The sequence below is a fragment of the Sciurus carolinensis genome, unplaced genomic scaffold (assembly GCF_902686445.1).
Source record: "Sciurus carolinensis unplaced genomic scaffold, mSciCar1.2, whole genome shotgun sequence".
Taxonomy (NCBI): domain Eukaryota; kingdom Metazoa; phylum Chordata; class Mammalia; order Rodentia; family Sciuridae; genus Sciurus; species Sciurus carolinensis.
This window is the reverse complement of record NW_025920142.1, coordinates 1392702-1413129: the sequence shown is the minus strand read 5'-3', so window position 1 is coordinate 1413129 and position 20428 is coordinate 1392702.

The window sequence follows — 20428 nt, the reverse complement described above, 5'->3', positions numbered from 1 at the left end:
ATGATCAATATTATCTCAAACAATATTTTGTTTAAGAATGTGGCATTCGCCCAAGAAGAAACAATACCCCCTTAAGAGTGAAGTATTAATAGGGATGAAGTCTCTTGTGGTCAAATTCTTAAAAGATAGATTTGATTGTATTTGCCAAACACCCTGCAATAACCCAATTCTTCTGTTTAAATACTTTTTTTTTCAAAAAACCCACTGATGCATACTAATTTGTGCAAGATCTGAGAGTTTAAAGTAACAGTTTCAGATAATCATCCAATAATACCAAATCCATATCCTTTACTAAAGGTAATGCCAGGTAACAATGGCTGCTTAAAAGTACCAATTTGAAGAGATGAGTAACAATCCAGTACTACTGGGTTTTCTTACATAGGGATTTATTTTTTGTAATTTTTTTAATACAAGTCTATCAAAATTCCTAGCTGAGGATCATGACTGTATCAAGAAATCCTTTCACAATCTGAGGATGATCTACTTATAACCAAGTCCAACTATGAACTCAGATTTTTAGATACTGTATTGCTTCTGTGAAACACCTCACATCATGCAGATATAAAATGTCCACTAAAATGGCTGAGTTTTTAAACAAGTCACCTATCTGGGATTCCAGATTATCCAATGGACCTGAATTTTGATATCAGATTTAAAGAAGTCTTATCCTGACTTCTATAAGTCTATCTTCAGCCTTATAGAAATCAGAAACCAAAGACAGTTACATGGGTTCCTGTAAATGTCAGTGTTATGATTTAGATATTAGTTGTCCCCCAAAATCTCATACATTAGACAAAGCAAGAAGGTTCAAATATTAAATGATTAGGTTATGAGAGTCTTGTCTATTCAGTGCATTAAGCCTCTGATAGGGATGGAATCCTAATTCTAGGTTAGGAGAGTATGGCAGGAGGAGAAGAGTCCCTGGCACCATCTTCCCAGATGCTTTTCTTCACCACACTTTCTTGCCATGGTGTTCTGTCTCATCCCAGTTGCTAAGGAATGGAATCAAGCATCTCTGCACTGAGACTTCTGAAACAGTGAGCCCCATAATAAACCTTTCCTTCTCTGAAATTACACTTGTAACTACTTCTGGTCAAAGCCATAAAATATCTAACTTAAAGAGTCAGACCCTGGTCCCTAATTTTGGATTAGTATGTAAACTTCTGTATGAGTCCTTAAAATGAACAAATAAAATATTTGACTTGTGCACTAGAATTCCAAACTGCCTTTGAGAAGTTAAAATAGCCTCATGACACTCCCTGTCCTACACCTGTCTGACACATAAAAGGTGATAAGACTATATAGAGATGATAAACAAGGTACAGTCCTTGAAATTCTCAGCTTGACCATATAGTGAAAGGAGGTTTCTTCTTCCTTTGGGATGTGATTTCCACTTGTGATATATCACAAAAGGCTAAGAAATCCACTCTCAACCATTTCTTTGGAGAAAAATATATCTCAACACAGATGAGAAATTTTAAAATGTTTCACAAAGAAGGAAACATTAAAATGACAAAAAATGAATATGAGTATAAAGCAATAATATTTAAGGAAGCTAAAATTCAAGCTAAAACACTACTGTACACTCATCAGGAAAGAAAAAAGCAATCACACACATACAAAAATTCTAATGGTCACAGAGATGTTAAGTGATTGGAATTGTCAGACCTGTTGTGGCAAGATAAAAAAGTAAAGCAACTTTTGAAAATGGGGTGGTGCTATCTACTCAGGCATACACTGTGAACCATTAATTCTACCTCTAGAAAGAAAAGAAGTGGGAAAATGATTCATGAGAATGCCCCCAACATTGCTGCCTTTACCACTGGGAAAGTTTCCTCCAGCTGCCACCACACTGTGCAAGTTAGGTTCCTTCAATCTGGATGATGGAACCCAGTTTACATGTAGGTTCAAACAGAACCCCAGCACCATCTCAGAGAAAAGCATAAGACAGTAATTTATTTAGCACCAAGGACCTGAAGGATAAGAAGAATATGAAGGAAAAAGCAAAATGGAAAGAGCAAAATAAAAAAGAGGCCAAGAAGGGGGTTGAGGAGGAAAAGAACCTGCTGAGGATGAGGAGGAGAATAAACAATATGCAGAAGACAAGAAAGAACAGGAGAAAGAAGATAAAGTGAATCCCAATTGGCATAAATCAGAAAGTGGGGTGAAAGCATAAGAACCCTTCCAATGGGTTTGGGATAGGATGCCCCTTGGAAAGTGAGAGTGTAAAAAAAACTAGGTTGTGGACATTTTACCTGTACAATAGATGCCACTCTTTTAACTCCAACCTTCTCATTTTCACCTGTCTAGATGCTGACAGTCCCCACTCACTCTGCCATTGTTACACCATCTGGCCTGCTCCATGAGCTTCCCACTGGTCAACAGTTTCACTTCTCCCCTTCTTTGCTCTCTTGCTCCCTCATGCCACTTATACTCTGGTGGCCTCTCTTAGCAGTCCCCAGCAGTGCATCCTGCTCCAGCCTTTTCCTTCTTCATCTTTATATTTAACTCACATCCTCTCCTGTCACAAAGCAGGACACTCAGGTGGGGTCAGGGTTGGAAACAAGACCACAGCTTCCACTTTCTCCTCCAATTTTACATTAGTGAGTAAAGAGGGAGTAATTCTTCTGTTTTACTTTTTGCTTGTTTTGTTTTTTAAAAAGGAGAAATAATACTATATAGAAAAGAAAAAGAGAACTTACCATTGGGTATTATGAAGGGGTACTAAGAGGAAGAGGGCATGAATGGGTGGTCAGGGCATCATTAATGTTCTATTTCTTGGTGTAAGCTATAGCACATGATATGTTTCCTTTGTGGTAACTCAAGGATCTCTATAATTTTAATGTTTGCCTGTTCTTGCTGTGCTCAATAAAATCAAATTTATTACATGAATGACTGTGAAGAAGAGTGAAAGGAGGGATTTAAAAGGACATTTGAGAACATTCTATTTTTAATTTATTTAATTCATGTGACTCAGGAGGCTTAAGCAGGAGGATCAAGAGTTCAAAGCCAACTTCAGCAACTTAGTGAGTCAGTTTGAAACTCACTGAATCCCTGTCTCTAACTTAAATGTAAAACAGGGTGGGGATGTGGTTCAGTGGTTACTTGCTCTGGGTTCAATCAACAGTACTAAAAAAAAAAAAAAAAGAAAAGAAAAGAAAAGAAAAGAGAGCAAATGAAATTGAAAAATCTCTGGTAAATTAAAAAATTTGACAAGTAAAAACTATATCAATTATATACTATGTAATTGCATATATATGCATATATATAATGATGTCTCACTTGAAGTTAATATATTCTGGAAAATATATTTTAAGATGATTCTGCTATTTTCCAGTATCTGAGTGTAATGACAAGAATCTAGACAGTACAGATTACTACATTGCGAGGCTATTTGATACATACATTCCATTGTTGTACATGAAGCCTACCACTGACCAAAACCATGATGCCACAAAAGACTGATGTTATAAAGTGAAAACAGTCAGTGCAGAACTCATAATAAAGTGAATCCATGGTGGATCTCAAGAGAAAACTCTTAATATGTCTCTCGCTATTTAGACAGTTTTAAATCACACAGTTTGTAGTGCAGGGAAGAGGAAAAATGGCATTCTTTCCAAAGAAAGATGCTAGAATACTGGGATACTTGCTTGATAATAAAAATGCTTTTTTATCCTTCACTCATACCACATAACCCATTTTCACATACTAAATATAAATATAAGAATTATGAATAAATAATAGCAAAATATAAAAGATAAGATAAAGCATCCTAATGTAGACATAAAAAGGAGTGGGACAGGATGCATATGGCAGTGCACACCTGAAATATCCAGTACTTTAGAGGCTAAGGCACGAGGCTCACAAGTCTATGGCAAACACAAGAAACTGAGCAAAGTGTGTCTGAAAACAAAATTGAAAAAGGAGCATAAGATATAGGTCAGTAAGAGTATACAAGTTTCAATCCCCAATATCACAAAAGGGAAAATAAACAACAAAAAATTTTAAAATTTTAAAATTGTGCAAAATAATACTTTTAAATTTATAAACTATTCTGTTCATCAAGTGATTCCATGCAATGGTGCAAGGACAAATGACCTAATTGCTTCATATATAATCAAAACCTTATAAAAAGAAAGAAAACTACAGACTACAAAATAAAAGTAGGCAAAAGACTTGAAAAGTAACTTTGAATAGAGATACCTAAGTGTTCCATAACCATGAAAAACCAAACATCTTTAGAGATTAGGTAATGTAAAATAAAATCAAGTTTTGTACACAAAATTAAATAGTATTGATGAACATGTGGAATAAGGCATTCTCATAAAGGGAAGATATATTTTAAGCTCTTATTATCTTATTATCCGTGTGCAGAAACTTTATTTTTTTTATTCAAACATACACGATACACCACCACCAGACACAGAGACTGAAATTACAACCACTGGACACATGAGGATATAACCATATATTCCTCCAGAGTTGAAACCCAGGGGCATGGTTAAAAGGGATGTACTTTTAGGAAGTAAAACAAAAATAAATTGTGGAAAATAAAGATTCTAGAAGCCAGGAAACTTTTTGTTATATGCAGTTTGACAAATACTAAAAAACATATTTGATAAAGATGTCACATGAATTTGTATTTCATATGTAAGCATATTTAATAAAGCAGAATTTGAGAAAATAAAAATACATGCAAGTATATCAAAGAACCAAATGCACATCCTAAGTATAGATGATAAAACTATCATTATAAGCATGACTATTTTACCCAAGTCGATCTATAATAATATCACAAAAAAATTAAAGAAGGAAAAAAAGTGAAAACATCTAAAATTCTCCTGGAAGGTTATACATATATATAATTAGCCAAGAACTCTCTGAAATATAAAAGCAAAAGTACCAGGTATCATTACCTGACTCTATTATGTGTTATAAAATTATAATATTGTGATAATATAAAGATGAAGAAATCACAGTAGAGAAAATTACATAGGTAAATCCATATGTATGTAAATATTGTTTTTATTAAGTGCAATATAGGGGCCTATATAAATCCAATCATATCAAGAAAATTATTGTGAATGAGTAACAAAACTCAACTTAAAGGTAGATATTAGAACTAGAACTATGGACCACTGGTTGCAATCATATGCCAGATGTGTGTGACACCGGGATTATACCTCAGCACCACCCACCAGAAAGCAGATATTAAGAGGGATGGTTATAAAATATACCAATATATAAACCTCCTAACACTCGATCCACTCATGAATACACCAAATAAATCTATAATGTTCTGAATACCTCTTAAATTACAAATTGATTAGAGGCATATAAAACAAAAAAAATGCCATCAGAAAATTAGGAAAATTTGGGATATCCTAGGGAATTCGCATTCCTTGAGCAATGATCCTTATATAACTTAATCCACTGTCACCCTGAGTAGAGGAAGACCATTTCAGTCAAAAATATAGCACATTTAACTCTAAATTATCTGTAGTTTGAATTTTAATTTAACTGGTGCACATAGAAAAAAAGACTAGATATACATGAGTGTCAAGATGAGAGAAAAGGAGTGTTTCTCTAAAATGCAAGATCCATGGGCTTTACTCCATGGGACGAGGGAAGAATAGGTGTTAAATCTCAAGGGTCCCAATTTTTTCTAAAAGGTATTTCCCAGCATAATCTGCAAAATGCTGTTGCTAACAGTTGAGCTTCTGTCTATCCAGCACCAAAGAATTAACAAGGGAAATACAGTCCATGACTGCAGCACAAGTGGTAGTGAAATACTCCATGAGCCCTCTTCCTCAGCTCACCTCACCTCAGTGATAACTCCAGGGCTAACCAATTTTTTTCTGTAAGGAATTTGTCCAAAATCTAACTTTTTTCATTCAATGGACTACATACTAATCTTTCAGGATTTGGGAGGAATGACAAGTGCACATGTGCTTATCTCTCTATATCACAAAGATGTGGCTCCACATTGGTATGCAAGAATTTTCATGGGCTGCAATTCCCACCAGGAGTGAAGAAAAAGGGTTAAACATACAGATTCCTGTTTATTTCTAAAATAGGTTTGCATTGCCTTTCAATGAGCATAAGGCAGCCTGGTTTCTAACAAACTTTCAACATAAATTTAGAGCAGCACTCAACTATGAGAACTTCTGCAGTCTGAGTGCAGCTGTTGGAACAACTGGTATCAGAAAATGAAAGAAGAGCTAGTACCCCAATTATATGGACATGGACAAAATAAACATTTCCAAACTGTACTAGAATATGATTTCAGTAGAACTAATTTGTAAAAAGCCTTGAAAGTTGAAAGTTCTTTAAAAATTAACACAATAATCATTCAGGGTGCATTTTCAAAGTATGTGACATCAGTATGTTAAATAAATGGTTGCATTCTCATCTTCATTGGAGCAGTATTCACAGTAGCCAAGGTCAGAGAACAACTGAAGTGACTTCTTGATGAAGGGCACTCCAGGAGATATCTCCCAGCTTTAGGGCACTCGACTACTTCCCTGAAAAACTAGAGTCCCTAAATTTAGTGTGCTCTCTAACAAGATAAGACCCAAGTACTGATATTCACTAGACTTGATATTCACTAGATACTCAAGAGACATTAGAAGTGCCAGCTGTGGGATCCTTGTATTAGTTCTGAATCACATCATCAGGAAATTACCAGAGGGAGGGAAGGAGAGTCTTCTGACATAAATTCCACCAGGGGGCTTCTCAACACAAAGACATTGTGACAAGTTTTCTGGTGTTGGAGAGACAAAAGGGTAGTACAAGCACATATTTTTGCAATGGTCAAGTGATTTTTCTCTAATTTCTATAATAAGAAATGCTCATAATTAGCAAAAACAACAAAAGCCTTTGCTTTTGATTTTTCTATGATACTGGGTATTTGTCACAGGGGCATATTAAATCTGAGCTGCATACCCAGTCCATGTTTTGAAATTTTGAAACAGGTCTTTCTAAGTTGCCTATGCTTAACCTAAATTTCTGATGTTGACCTTTAATTGCAATCTTCATGCCTTAGCCAACTGAGTCTCTGGGATTATAGGCATGAGCCATTGCACCCAACCAGAAAACAAATTCTTTAGAAAGTTCTATCCAGTACTTGTTTTAAAAAAAATTAAAAATACTTTGCTCATTTGAAATGTAATAGGGGGAAATAATTTATAATACTGAGGAGAGGAAAAGTTGTAATTGGGAATATGGACAGGGAGTTGAAATTTTAGGATTTTATTGACATATATATATGAAGACTTAGGCTGGGAGACAGGGTTCTGGATTTCACATTTTGCTTCCCATACATTTAGAACATTCAGGAAGATTCAGCTAGAGTGACACACTCCTGTAATCCTAGAAACTTGTGAGACTGGGCACAAGTTCAAGACCAGGCTCAGCATCTGTTTCAAATAAAAAATACCAAGTACCAGGGATGTAGCTAAGTGGTAAAAGGTCTCTGTGTTCAAAGCACAGTACCACCATCCCACCAAAAAAGTAAAACAAGTTCATGAAGAAAGAAGATCTGAGACACCTATAGACTATAGACCACATTGCTTCTCATGCAGAAAAACAATACATAGAGTTGTGATTCTGATGATCATCCCTCTCCACAATGTACCACACAATCTGGGAATGTGCTGGAATCCTGGCATATATGTGGTCAGATAGGACTTCAGGTAGTGAACTCCAGAAGTCCACTGCTGACATATGACCCACTTTTCAGGCCAGTTAGAATTCAGGATTGAAGAGCAAAACCTTATTTGACAATTTGACCTTAGACATAATTGCCAGTCCATGATATTTTTCTCCCTATGATGGAAGTCCCTAAATAAGCAAGTGGGCTTGGATTCAAGATGAAATTTGTTGCCAGGCTTGGTGGCACACACCTGTAATCCCAGGAGCATGTAAGGTTGAGTCAGTCAAATTGCAAAGTCAAAGTCAGCCTCAGCAACTTAGCAAGAACCTGTCACTAAAAAAAAAAAAAAAAACATATTAAAAAAAATGTGCTGGGGATGTGGTTCAATGGTTAAGTGGCCCTGGGTTTAATCCAGAGTACAAAAAAAAAAATGTGTCTAATTTAAAAACCCAAACACCTCCACTACAGCATATGACACATGACTCATATGATTTTTCTTATTATTTTAGAATTTGATTTGTGACACTTATTCAAAAAAGCAGGACTTCTGTGGGTGGGGGTATGTGTGTGTGTGTGTACATATATATAATTATTATTGTATTTTGCTTGCTTTCTGATATCAGGAATGGAATGGACCATGGCCAGCATTCAGAGGGAGAAAACCTACCTCTGGAAGCTTTCTGCTCAAAGCTCCCTGCTTTCACTAAGGGCAGTGTCTCTCTTGTTTTTTGGACCTGAGAAGAAATATAGGTAAGGAATTGTATTCCTCACCTAAAAGAAAGCAGGTATATGAAATTAAACCCCTATCTCTCACCCTGTACAAAATTCCACTCAAAATGAATCAAGGATCAAGGAATTAGACCTGAGACCCTTCACCAAATAGAAGAAAAAGTAGGTCCAAATCTTCATCACATTGGTTAGGACCAGACTTCCTTAACAAGATTCCCATAGCACAAGAAATAAAAGCAAAAATCATTAAATGGGAAAGATTAAACCAAAAAAAAACTTTTTCCAACAAAGGAAACAATCAATAAGGTGAAAAGAGAGCCTACAGAGTGGGAGAAAATCTATTCCACACACACCTCAGATGGAGCACTAATCTCCAAAGTTTATAAAGAACTTAAAATAATTACATCAAAAATACAAAGAACTCAAGCAGTACATGGGTTAAGAAACTGAGCAGACACTTCACAGAAGAAGACAAAAAGGTGATCAACATATATATGAAAAAGTGCTCATCATCCATAGTAATTAGAGACATGCAAATTAAAACAACCCTAAGATTTCATCTAACTACAATTAGAATGGAAAATATCAAGAATAAAAGCAATAACAAGTGTTGGTGTGGATGTGGGGAAAAAGGCACACTTGTACATTGCTGGTGGAGTTGCAAATTGGTGCAGCCACTCTGGAAAGCAGTATGGGAATTCTTCAGAAAACTTGGAATGAACCCACCATTTTACCTATCTCTCCCACTCTTCAGTTTATATCCAAAATACATAAAATTAGCAGACTACAGTGATGCAGCCACATCAATGTTTGTAGCAGCTCAATTCACAATAGGTAGATTGTGGAACCAAACAAGATGCCCTTCAATTGATGAATGGATAAAGAAACTGTGGTATATATACACAATGGAATGTTACACAGCCATAAAGAAGAATAAAATTGTGACATTTGCTGGTAAATGAATGAAGTTGGAAAATATCATGCTAAGTGAAATAGGTCAAACCCAAAAAGATGACGGTCAATTGTTTTCTCTGATAAGTGACTGATGATATATAATGAGGAGGGGTTTTGTGGGAGAAGAGAAGAATGAAGAAACTTTGGAGAAAAATGGAGTGAGAGGGGGTGGCAGATTGAAAGATACTAGAATGAAACAGTATTTCTCTATGTATATGTATGATTATATGATTACATAATGGTGTGAATATACATTGTGTACAACCATAGAAATGAAAAGTTGTAACCCATTTGTGTACAATGAATCAAAATGAAGTCTGGGGTCTGAGGATATAGCTCAGTGGGTAGAGTTCTTGCCTTCCAAGCATAAGACCCTGGGTTAAATCCCCAGCACCACAAAAAAAAAAAAAAATGCAGTCTATAAAAATAAAAAGAATTAATAAAAAATAAAAAATATATTCCCTAGTACCATAAAATACAAATTTTAGAAGAATAAAATAGAGTTGGGTTGTGGCTCAGTGGTAAAACACTTGCCTAGCACATGTGAGGCACTGGTTTTGATCCTCAGCACCACATAGAAAATAATTAAATAATTAAAAGTATGGTGATCAACTACAAAGAGAAAAAAGTTATAAAAAGCAAAAAAATTTTTTTTAAAAAAATGAATCTTTAAAAAATGAATAGAGTAAATGCATTTTGATTTTTGCTCTTTTATTTTGAGAAAGGAACTTGCTGTCTTGCCCAGATTGGTCTCAAGCTCCTCAGCTACTCCTACCTTTGCCTCCCAAGTGCTGGGACTATAGGTGTGGGCCATATTTTTTTTTAATTTATATGTATTTAAACTGAAGTTCTCTACAGAAGCTGCATCTGTATTAAAGATCCTGTAGCCTGCTTAACCTTTGCTGTTCAGAACATCAAGATTGTGGAGACAGAATACTGTAGGTTGAAAGCCAAAATTACCTTCCTTGATCTATTTCAGGCCCTTTAATAAGCCATTTACTTTAACTTCTCTATCTGACCTAACAGTATAGTAAATAATGGATAAACTTCTCAAAAAATCTTATTAAACTTAGCAGACCTCCATCCTCCATCTCTGAAGCTAAGATTGCATTTATGCCCAAAACCTGTAGAAGATATTTCCCTACTCTGCCATAGCTGCCTACCTGATGTCCCCATCAATGTCATTAGGAAATGCATTGATGTATGACTTTCTTTTTTTTTCTGTGACTATGACAGTTTATGTAGGGCTGGGGTTGTAGCTGAGGGTTGGAGGGCTTCCCTCACATGGGTTCAATCCTCAGCACCACAGAAAAAGAAATAAAATGAAGGTAGTGTGGTCACTTACAACTTAAAAAAAGAAAGAAAAGAAAAAAGTAGGTAAGATACTGGCCTGAGTCTATGTGTACATATATATACTATGCACATATGTTACATATAAACAAAACCTTTTTATATACCTGATTGTTAAAGGGGCACCTCTTCTCAGACCTGGGGAAATCCTGTTTCAGTTTATAACGAGAAATGACACCAGTCAGAAGTAATCTCAACCCTTCTTTACAAACCAGCAAAAAATACTGATTTCTATGTCATTTTCTAAACATAGCTGAACATGGGTGATAGAGAAATGGAGCAGACAACTCCTTTATTGGGGACAAAGAGTAAAAACAGTACAAGGAAGAAATTTGTTGTACCACCTTGAAGCACCAAGAATTGGAATTTGGAATTTAGAAAAGAAAGATTCAAACTTTTATTTTGGGAATGTGGATGACATTGGTGCCTACAGTAAAAAGATTATTACAAATTTTGAAAGAAAATTTATGTGAGTGGCAAATAATGGTTAAACAATCAGTATATGCACAGCATTTTCCACGTGGTTTGTCAGCTGTGGCCACAGCACATACATGTATTACTAGTCTCCATGATGAGCATGATTCATCTGTGTCCTCCAAAATTATTCCCATTTTAGAGATGAGAAAACACAGGTTTCTGGATATTAAATGGCAACTCAGCTGCACAGAGAGAACTAACTAGAGTGGAACTATATAAAATTCCTTCAAAGCACCTCAAAAACTGATTTGCTCCTGATGTAGAGGATGTGTCTGAAGAAATATTATTTTCTCTCCATTTTGAAGAGAGTACCTAGAGAAGACACCCTAGGAGCAAAACAAATTTTTTTTTTTACTCTTTTATGTTAAGTAACTCTTTGAAAACTGAGCTATCAGTTCCTAGAGTTCTTTTGAAGTAAGTGCTTGCAGATTACAGGGTACACAAAAAAGGACATCACATTCCCAGAGTCTGAGTATGACTCAGAAAAGAAATAAATCTAAAAGGCTCATGAGAAATTTTGAAGAAAAAATATGTAACTATTTCTAAAAATATGTTCTTTTTTTGCTATCCCTACAACATATCATTAGAAAACAATAAATTAAAATGCTTATTTCTAGAATTTGCCAAATCTTATTCTATATTATTTTGTATTAATGTATAAAACCCAGAAAAGAGAATGCATGATTCACTGTCAAAAACATTTAATTGCCTCACAAGCACAAGGCCCTGGGTACAAATCCCCGGCACCACAAAAAAAAAAAAAAAAAAAAAAATTTAAAAAATCTTCAAGGAAGAGAGTGGATATTTTAGTGAATGTGTCATTCAAGAATTTACTTAGCCAATGATTTTGAGTAAATACATTCATTTTTCTGCAGCTGTAGAGAAGTGAGTTTTTTAATTTATATTTCCTGTTAGAATTTTTAAAGATAAACTGTAGAATTTCATTTGAAAAAACCTCCAAATACAAAACATACAAGATGCTTACAACACAAACCCATGGGGATAAAAGTGTAATTTCTTTTATTAATTAAAAGCAAAACATTTTTTTCTTGAAATCCAAATCTATCTGCCATTTTCAATATACTTTCATATCTTTGAAGCCAGAAACCACAAAAGAAATGCAGGAAAATGCCTTGAACTGCCAATTAATACAAGGGACCTCTTTATTTAAGATTTCAATAATCATAAAAAAATTCAAAATCTAAAGATTATTAAAAATATTTAGAGAAATATAAAATAAAATTCCATCATAGACACAACTAAATAAAATTGATGATGATATAAAACAAGTGAATATTCATAAACTCAAAAGTTTAATGTTATTTGTGCAAATTCTTGCTATTGAAGATATATAATGCTCACTGTCACAGAAACTAAAAGAAATTACAGCAAACACCAGATGGAATTCATCTGAACACCCATTTACATATCAAAATATAGGTTGATGCCAAATAAGTGGGAAGTTAAATCAGGGTTTATTAAATATAGAACAGGCTGACCTAGAGGGATATAAATTACCACCAAGCCCTATGTTTTCAAGTCAAAGTGGGGCATGGGCTATAGAGTAAAGGAGCAGTGATTTTTTTATTGAGGGCATAGAGCAAAAGGAGGCCAATGAGGAACATATAATTATAGACAGTACCATGAAACATCAGATCATTGGAATCTGGATTTCCAACAGGAAACATTGACATATTGTGTTTGGGTATGTGGATGATATGAGTGCCTATGATAAAGAGGTAACATTTCTGAAATAAAATGATATGTCAGAAAATGGTTAAGCACTATCCAAACTTAGACTATGGACAAGAGATTAACAAGAAAAATAACTTTTTAAAAAGCCAAAACCCAGAGAATCCTGGCTGAAGAAGCTGCTACAGTCAGAGATTTCTTGTGCCAATGAAACTTCAGCAGCTCATCTGTGAAGCAATCTGCATGTAACTAGTAAATTTTTGCATGTGCATATCCCTTCACTAAGTATTCCCTTTTCTGGGAGTCTGTCTTCAATAGCCAACTAGTTTATATTACCATTTGAAATCTCATATTTTGATATTCCAAGTACCTGGTGACTCCATTGAAATATATGGCCCCTAAATATTTGATTAATGTTAATCCAGTTAATTGGTGTAAAGTCTAATCTTCTCATAAAAAATCAATAAGGACACAGAAGCTTAGAAAAAAAATGACATGCAAACAGAGTCAGAAGATGGCAATATATTTATCAAAGAGTGGGTCTCAAAGAAAACCATTCCAGGAAACACCATGATATAGAGACTCTGGAATCAACCCAAATACATTTCTGTTTAACCCCATTTGTGGCATTTTCATGACAGCCCAATGATATTGATGGAGCCCACTAGGACACATACACTGTCCCTGCAGCATGGGTGAATGAAAAGGCAAAAACAAATCACATCACATCCACCAGCATTGACAGACTGAACTACTTCAAGAAATAAAATCTATTACTGGAATATTATAAAGACATTGAGGACACACTCCTTACCTGATGGGGCTACAGAGATTTGTTTTGTGGTATGGTACAGTGATGAAAAACCTGTGGACTACTTTTACCTCATTACTTTGTGCAAACTTTTCTCCTCTTTGTGTTAATACTTTCCTAGGAAAGGTTAGTTTTTACACCTTCTAAATGAACTAGATGTACAGTGGAGTTGACAGGTACATGGGCTTCCTGGGCCAGGGAGCTAAAATAAAACCAGTAGCAACAGAAAATAAATATTCAGTGACCAGTAAACATTGAAAATGATGGGGAAATTTGTTCTTCTATTTCTACATTTATGTAGATTTATAACTATTAATTTGCCAGGGAGGGTAATACAGTCTGTATTTCTTTGGAAACGGGAATGTAGGTCATACAAGTGGTAAATTCCTGGAAAAGGGTTTAGGGAAATCCCCATACTTGGATATATGTCCTGGATCTATCTTGACAATCTCCAATTTCCACCTGTTGAGACCATTATCCAGAAGTCTCATCTAACCTTAGACCAGAGATATCAGTGTTGGATTTTTGGTGCACTTGATCTTTCCCCAAGGATAATTAATAAGTAACTCCATGAATATTTGCATGAATATTATGAATATGAAGAGATTGTCTTACATGTAGGACAATAATAAACTCTGACCATCCTGGCTAATTTCACAGGGACACTCCCCAATAAATATTTTTATACCCAGATTAGTTATTTATAAATATATGCATAGGGCTCAATATGTTGGTGACACTGCATTACAGAATAAAGTCCTTGGATGTATATTTGAGTAGAAAAATCTAGTACCTAGTACTTAAGTGTCCACCCTACCAGTAATGTCCAGTGACACAAATATGAAAGTTCTACCACAGATTCTACATGGAATATTCTGCTCCTATCATTGCAGATCCCCTGCCATTCCTATGCCCTACACACAGACACAGAAAAAGACTTCTCAGATATGATCCCACATGAGGACTTGCCTGGATTGTTCTTCTCTGGGCTGCTCTGTTTCACCTGTGGGTGCCTCCAGATAAGTGGCCATATGGGTCTAGTGTGAGGACTGAGTCAATATCTAAAAATGTTCCCGTTCTGGATATTTTTGTGCCTTAAACCTTTGAAGGTATGGACACATCAAAAAAAGATTGGTGTCTTGCACATCTTCCTTAACATGAGTTAAACAAGGGAATTTCTCTAGAATGTGTTTGACTGGTTATCAGAGTTCTACATTCTGTTGGGTTCTAGTGCTAATAAACCATCACTTCTTCAAAGTTTAATTACCTGGGCCTCTTTCCATAATAAAACATCTCAAAAGTTTCTTTTGGAGTGCTGATTTGTCATCTCCTTAACAATCCAAAATTATACAAACAGGGATGGCCTTTCACCCCCTTGGGAATTTGTCAATGCACTATTGCCCACTTTGGTGGAGGCTCATAGGAGGTCTGGCAGGTGCCCAGGAGAATATTTGAATATGGATGGCAACATTAGAACTTTATTGTCCTCCAAGTGAGTTTAATCTATATCTTGATCCTGCATTCTGACTGAAGGTAGAAAATCACAATCATTTCAGAATATTCCTATCAGCTCAGAAGGGTGTAAAACCAAGCTGTACTTCTAGGCTCACTAGCTCACTAGGGAAAAACATCTCCAGTGGTCATACGATGGCAATCTTGCACAAACCCAGGTCAACCTGGTTGCCCACCCATGTTCCAGGCCAGTCACCTGGATATTGGTCAGTGGTCACTCAACTGCCTCTACAAAGCTTACAAAGGCACTGCCCATATGTGCATCCTTAATTGCAGTTGAACACTCGGTGTTTTTCAAGGGAAAAAAGATCATCTTGAACTACTCGTCCTGGCCTGCTTGTCTTGAAGCAAACAGAACTGATTTGTTTCAAACAGGATCTCTCTGTGCTATCTTACTCCCCAAGTTTCTATGATGCTAAAAGTCACATAATATGGATAATATTCATTGTTAAAAAAGGCTCAAGGGTCTCTCTCTTTATTTAAAAATTATTTAACTTTCACTGTGAGTCCAGGAAAGCTGATTCCAAATTTTCATAATTGTGTAAATAACTCCACAGATGTGCCAATGGATAAATATATAAAGACTCTCACTGATCCACTAAAATTCATTCTTTTTCTCTTTGTCATAGTTAATGTGGGAGACTTTGAGACTCCCTGCTCCCTTGGATCTCTACAACTTTGATAAATGGGGATGGTGGGCGTAGTTCCCTCTGCTCCTCTGTGCATCACCCAGAATGTCTACCTTACTCTCAGTCTCTGACAATTTTGGCAGCCTCCACTGGGGTAGTGATTCAGATACACAATAATGTACCTAAAGCAATTTTATCATCAGGCTATGATGACATCAATTTGATTCTATGTTCCTTATCAGTAATTTTTATTTTTGCTTTTCATTAACAGCATCCAAGGTAATTTAGTGACATGTGCTCCATTTATGAAATGGGAACAATGATTCTCTTAAAGAATTCACTGGGAAATGTAAGACACATGCCCAGGATTCCATTAATGCCCTCTACAGAGTTGTCTAAAATCCAGTGGTAGGAGAAGAGGGAAGGGAGACAGTAGCAGAAGAAAAAATGCAACATGATGAGCCCAGGAGTCACAATTTCCGCCATGAGGTGTAGGCTTATAGTATCCAGGACTAGTCTTCAGGTTTTGATGAGAGAGATAGGCCATTTACTTAGCTAAGGCCATTTTCCTAAAGGCCATTTCCCTAGTAAAGCCAAACTTAGACTAGTAACAAATGCACCCACGATCCTCCATGCTGTGGCATGCCATGTGACTCTGGGAGTCAAAACTTGAGGTCAGTACACTCTTGGCTTATTGGGGTTTATTTAATGAGGACATCCCTATCAGGTACATCAGATCAGGTATTGTGCCAAAAGCTAGCACAGACTCTTGACCATGGCAGACAGGGCCCACTCTCTCCTAGGATTTTCTGACCAGTTCAAGTAGCAGCCCCAACAAGAAGCAATGACAGTAAGAAAACCATGACTACAATTTTATCCTAGTGTTAACAAGCAGCATGTCAATATCAGCTTTAAACAGTGCTGATGAAGGAACTTCCTGGTGTAGTCCTATGGGGGATGCAAACAGCAGGGAGAGAGAAAAAGAAGACACAGAGAACTTTGGCAACCCCACCAGCAATACATGTGTGTACCTTTTTCTCCATATCCTTGCCAATACCTATTGTTGCTAGTATTCTTGATAATCGCCATTCTAATTGGAGTGAGATGGAATTTTAGGGTAGTTTTGATTTGCATTTCTCTTATTACTAAACATGTTTAACATTTTTTGTATATCTGTTGATTGCTTGTAGTCTTCTGTGAAGTGTGTGTTCATTTCCTTATCCCATTTGTTGATTGGGTTATTTGTATTCTTGGTGTAGAGTTTCTTGAGTTCTTTATATATTCTGGAAATTAGTGCTCTATCTGAAGTATGAGTAGCAAAGATTTGTGGAGATTCCTTAGAAAACTTGGAATGGAACCACCATTTGACCCAGCTATCCCATTCCTTGGCCTATACCCAAAGAACTTAAAATCAGCATACTACTGAGATACAGCCACAACAATGTTCACAGCAGCTCATTTCACAATAGCCAGATTGTGGAACCAACCTAGAAGTCCTTCAATTGATGCATAAAAAATAATAATAAAATTATGGCATTTGCAGGCAATTGGATGAAATTGGAGAATATCATGCTAAGTGAGATAAGTCAATCTCAAAAAACCAAAGGATGAATAATCTTTCTGATAAGTGGATGATGACACATACTGAGGGGTGGGAGGGGGGCAAGAATGGAGGAAGGAGGGACTATATAGAAGGATAAGAGGGTTGGGAGGGGTGGGGGAAAGAAAAATAACAGAATGAACCAGAAACTATTGCTCTAGGTAAATGTATGATTACACAAATGGTATGCCTCTACTTCATGTACAGAGAAATAAGATGTATCCTATTTGTTTACAATAAAAATAAATTAAGAAAAGAGAACTGTGGCAATGGCTGGCAGCACACTCTGCTGATCTTGAACTCCCTTACAATGCTACAGGAGCAACAAAGCATTGACTTGTGAATATTCACACTGGGTTGTAAACTCCCTGTGGTCAGAGTCAGGGCTCAATGCCCATGCAACATTGACATATTTAGTCCCATATGGATGTCAAATTCATACCACAGAGATTAGAGTATTTTAAGGAGAAGGGTTTGTACTCTCTATACTTGGAGTTATAAGCTCAATGTAATTTGGGTTGGAAATATTCTCAGTTGAATAAATGATAAACTTGTATCAGGAGTCAGGGAATATTTATCCAATACCGGTCTGTCCCTGATGATTGCACAAGATAGTAAGACCAGGGCCCTCAGGACTGGCTTCCTCCTCTGTACAGTGAACCACTTTTTCCATACTCTCAAAGGCATTCTTATTTTGGAGTTGTTGGTTTCTCTGTCTTCCCATAGAGTTTAGTTTTTGATAGACATTTGAGCAGCAGCTGACAAAAGGACAGTGGGCAAAGATGTGACTGTGCTAAATTGTGTACTGTCTGGCTTCCTGCATACACTATAAAAACATGGTTTCTACTTCCCAGAGCCCTTAACCAGTAATAATCATGAAAGAGGTAAATTGGGAGTCATGATATCACTAAACTGTCAAGCACAAAGGTTCTGGAAGGCTCCACATCTGCTGAATATTATATGTCTGCAAGTGTATGTGCTCAGAAACTAAGAATGCAATGACCAGAACTATTAACCTGGTGATAAGGCTACATTTGGGGTGGGACATCCTGGACTCCTCATTGAGTGGAGCTAGGACATCCCTTACCTTGCTCTCAGAGTGCAAAGGAGGTGGAAGGCATGCCTGGAAAATTGTTTGTGGCAGAGGATCACAGGGTTCATTTGGTTCTGGTGTGACCTGGTTGGTCTAATTTTTCACACTGTGCCTGAAGACACTGCCTCAGATGCAGAGTGATTTTGAAAGTGCACAGATTGACAATATTTTTTATTTGAGGCAAGTAGTACTCATTTTGATTGGGAATTACCATAAACAGTTGAGATTTTAAATAAGTTTTTGTAAGTATAACAGGCAAACTGAACTAAGAAAAATAAATAAACAGAAAATAATGCAAGTTCCAAAATTGCAAAGGTTACATAAAAATAAATATGTCTGGAAACATGTACAAGATATGAGTGGTAGGAGTTCTCCCAATCTCAGTAACAAACTGACTAGTGTGGAGTCTCTGTGAGGTGCTGTCATGTTTTCTTCATTCATCTTCTTCCCCTCTTCCTCCTCTAGGCCTGTATAATCCTGTACATAAGGGAAACTAGCAATAACTGGGAAGCCATGATTAATTCAAAACATCACTTTGGAGAATGCATTTGACTTCTCATTCTGGTTATACCACTTTTAAGACCAATGGCTTTTGGCAGGAGGTTTATCTCACTCTGGTCCATGGTCTACTCATTTGTGAAATGAGAATGTCCTGTTCCTGGTTTCTTGGACTGTGCCATGAGCTGTCAAAATGGAGACTTCCTAGCTCTATGTTGGAAACAACTGTTTCCCTGCAAACCAGAGGGGTTCTGTCCAGAGGGTTTCTCTCTCCAGTATCTGTTTTCTCTTTCTCCATAAGTAACTCCTTATTTTTTTCTAGAATAGCCTCTCCCCTTTGCATTTCACTCCAGGTGGGGTGAGTGGGGCAAGTGATCAGGCCTAAGTCAGAGCATGAAAGCCTTCTGAACAAGGAAACACTTCCCTGTTGACTTGAGCTCATCCAGACTGTTCCATAGGTCCACAAGTGACTGCTAAGAAATGAGAAAGAAAAGCTTACTACCATCTTGGGGCTCCAGGGCAGGCCAGAAGAAGGAATAAAAACTGAGAGATGAAAAAAGAGTGGATCACAGAAAACAGCTGTGGCTGCATTCAGAACTCCCCGCAGGGTTTTTACTTGTAAAATAACACCTCCCCCACACACCTATGCCTATGTTAGTTTGAGTTGGTGTTGATTTTCTGTCACTTGAAGCAAAGCATGATTATTAACCTGTTTTCCTCAATTCCCTTTCTTTTGCAGCAGTGAAGGGACAAGAGAATGGTAACAAGGAACAACAGATTAAATCTCTCCAAAAATCAAATAACCTAATTAATAAATGGGCAAATGAACTAAACAGACACTTCTTAAAAGAAATACATATGGCCAACAAATGTGAAAACTTGTTCAACATTATTACCAATTAGAGAAATGCAAATCAAAACTACACTGAAATCTTATCTCGCACCATCAGAACTGCAGTCCTCAAGAATACAAATAGTAAATGCTTCAGATGGCATCAAGAAAAAAGGAGCATTTTTATACTATTGGGGGGACTGAAAATTAATACAACCATTAGGAGATATGAAGGCTTCTCAAAAGACTAGGCATAAAAGCACCATATGACCCAGCTATACAACTCTATTTATCCTGAGGAATTGAAGTCATCATGCTATAGTGATATATACACAACCATCACCCATGTTTATAGCAGTAAAGTTCAAAATAGCCAACAATAAAACCAGCCTAGGTGCATATAATACATCAGTGAATGAATTGATGAAGAAAATATTATATATATATGTATATACATATATACATATATACATATACACTATGTAGTTTTAATCATCCATAAAGAAAATGTTATTTACACACACACACACACACACACACACACACACACACACAGACACCACACATACAAAATGTTGTTTTATTCATCCAAAAGAA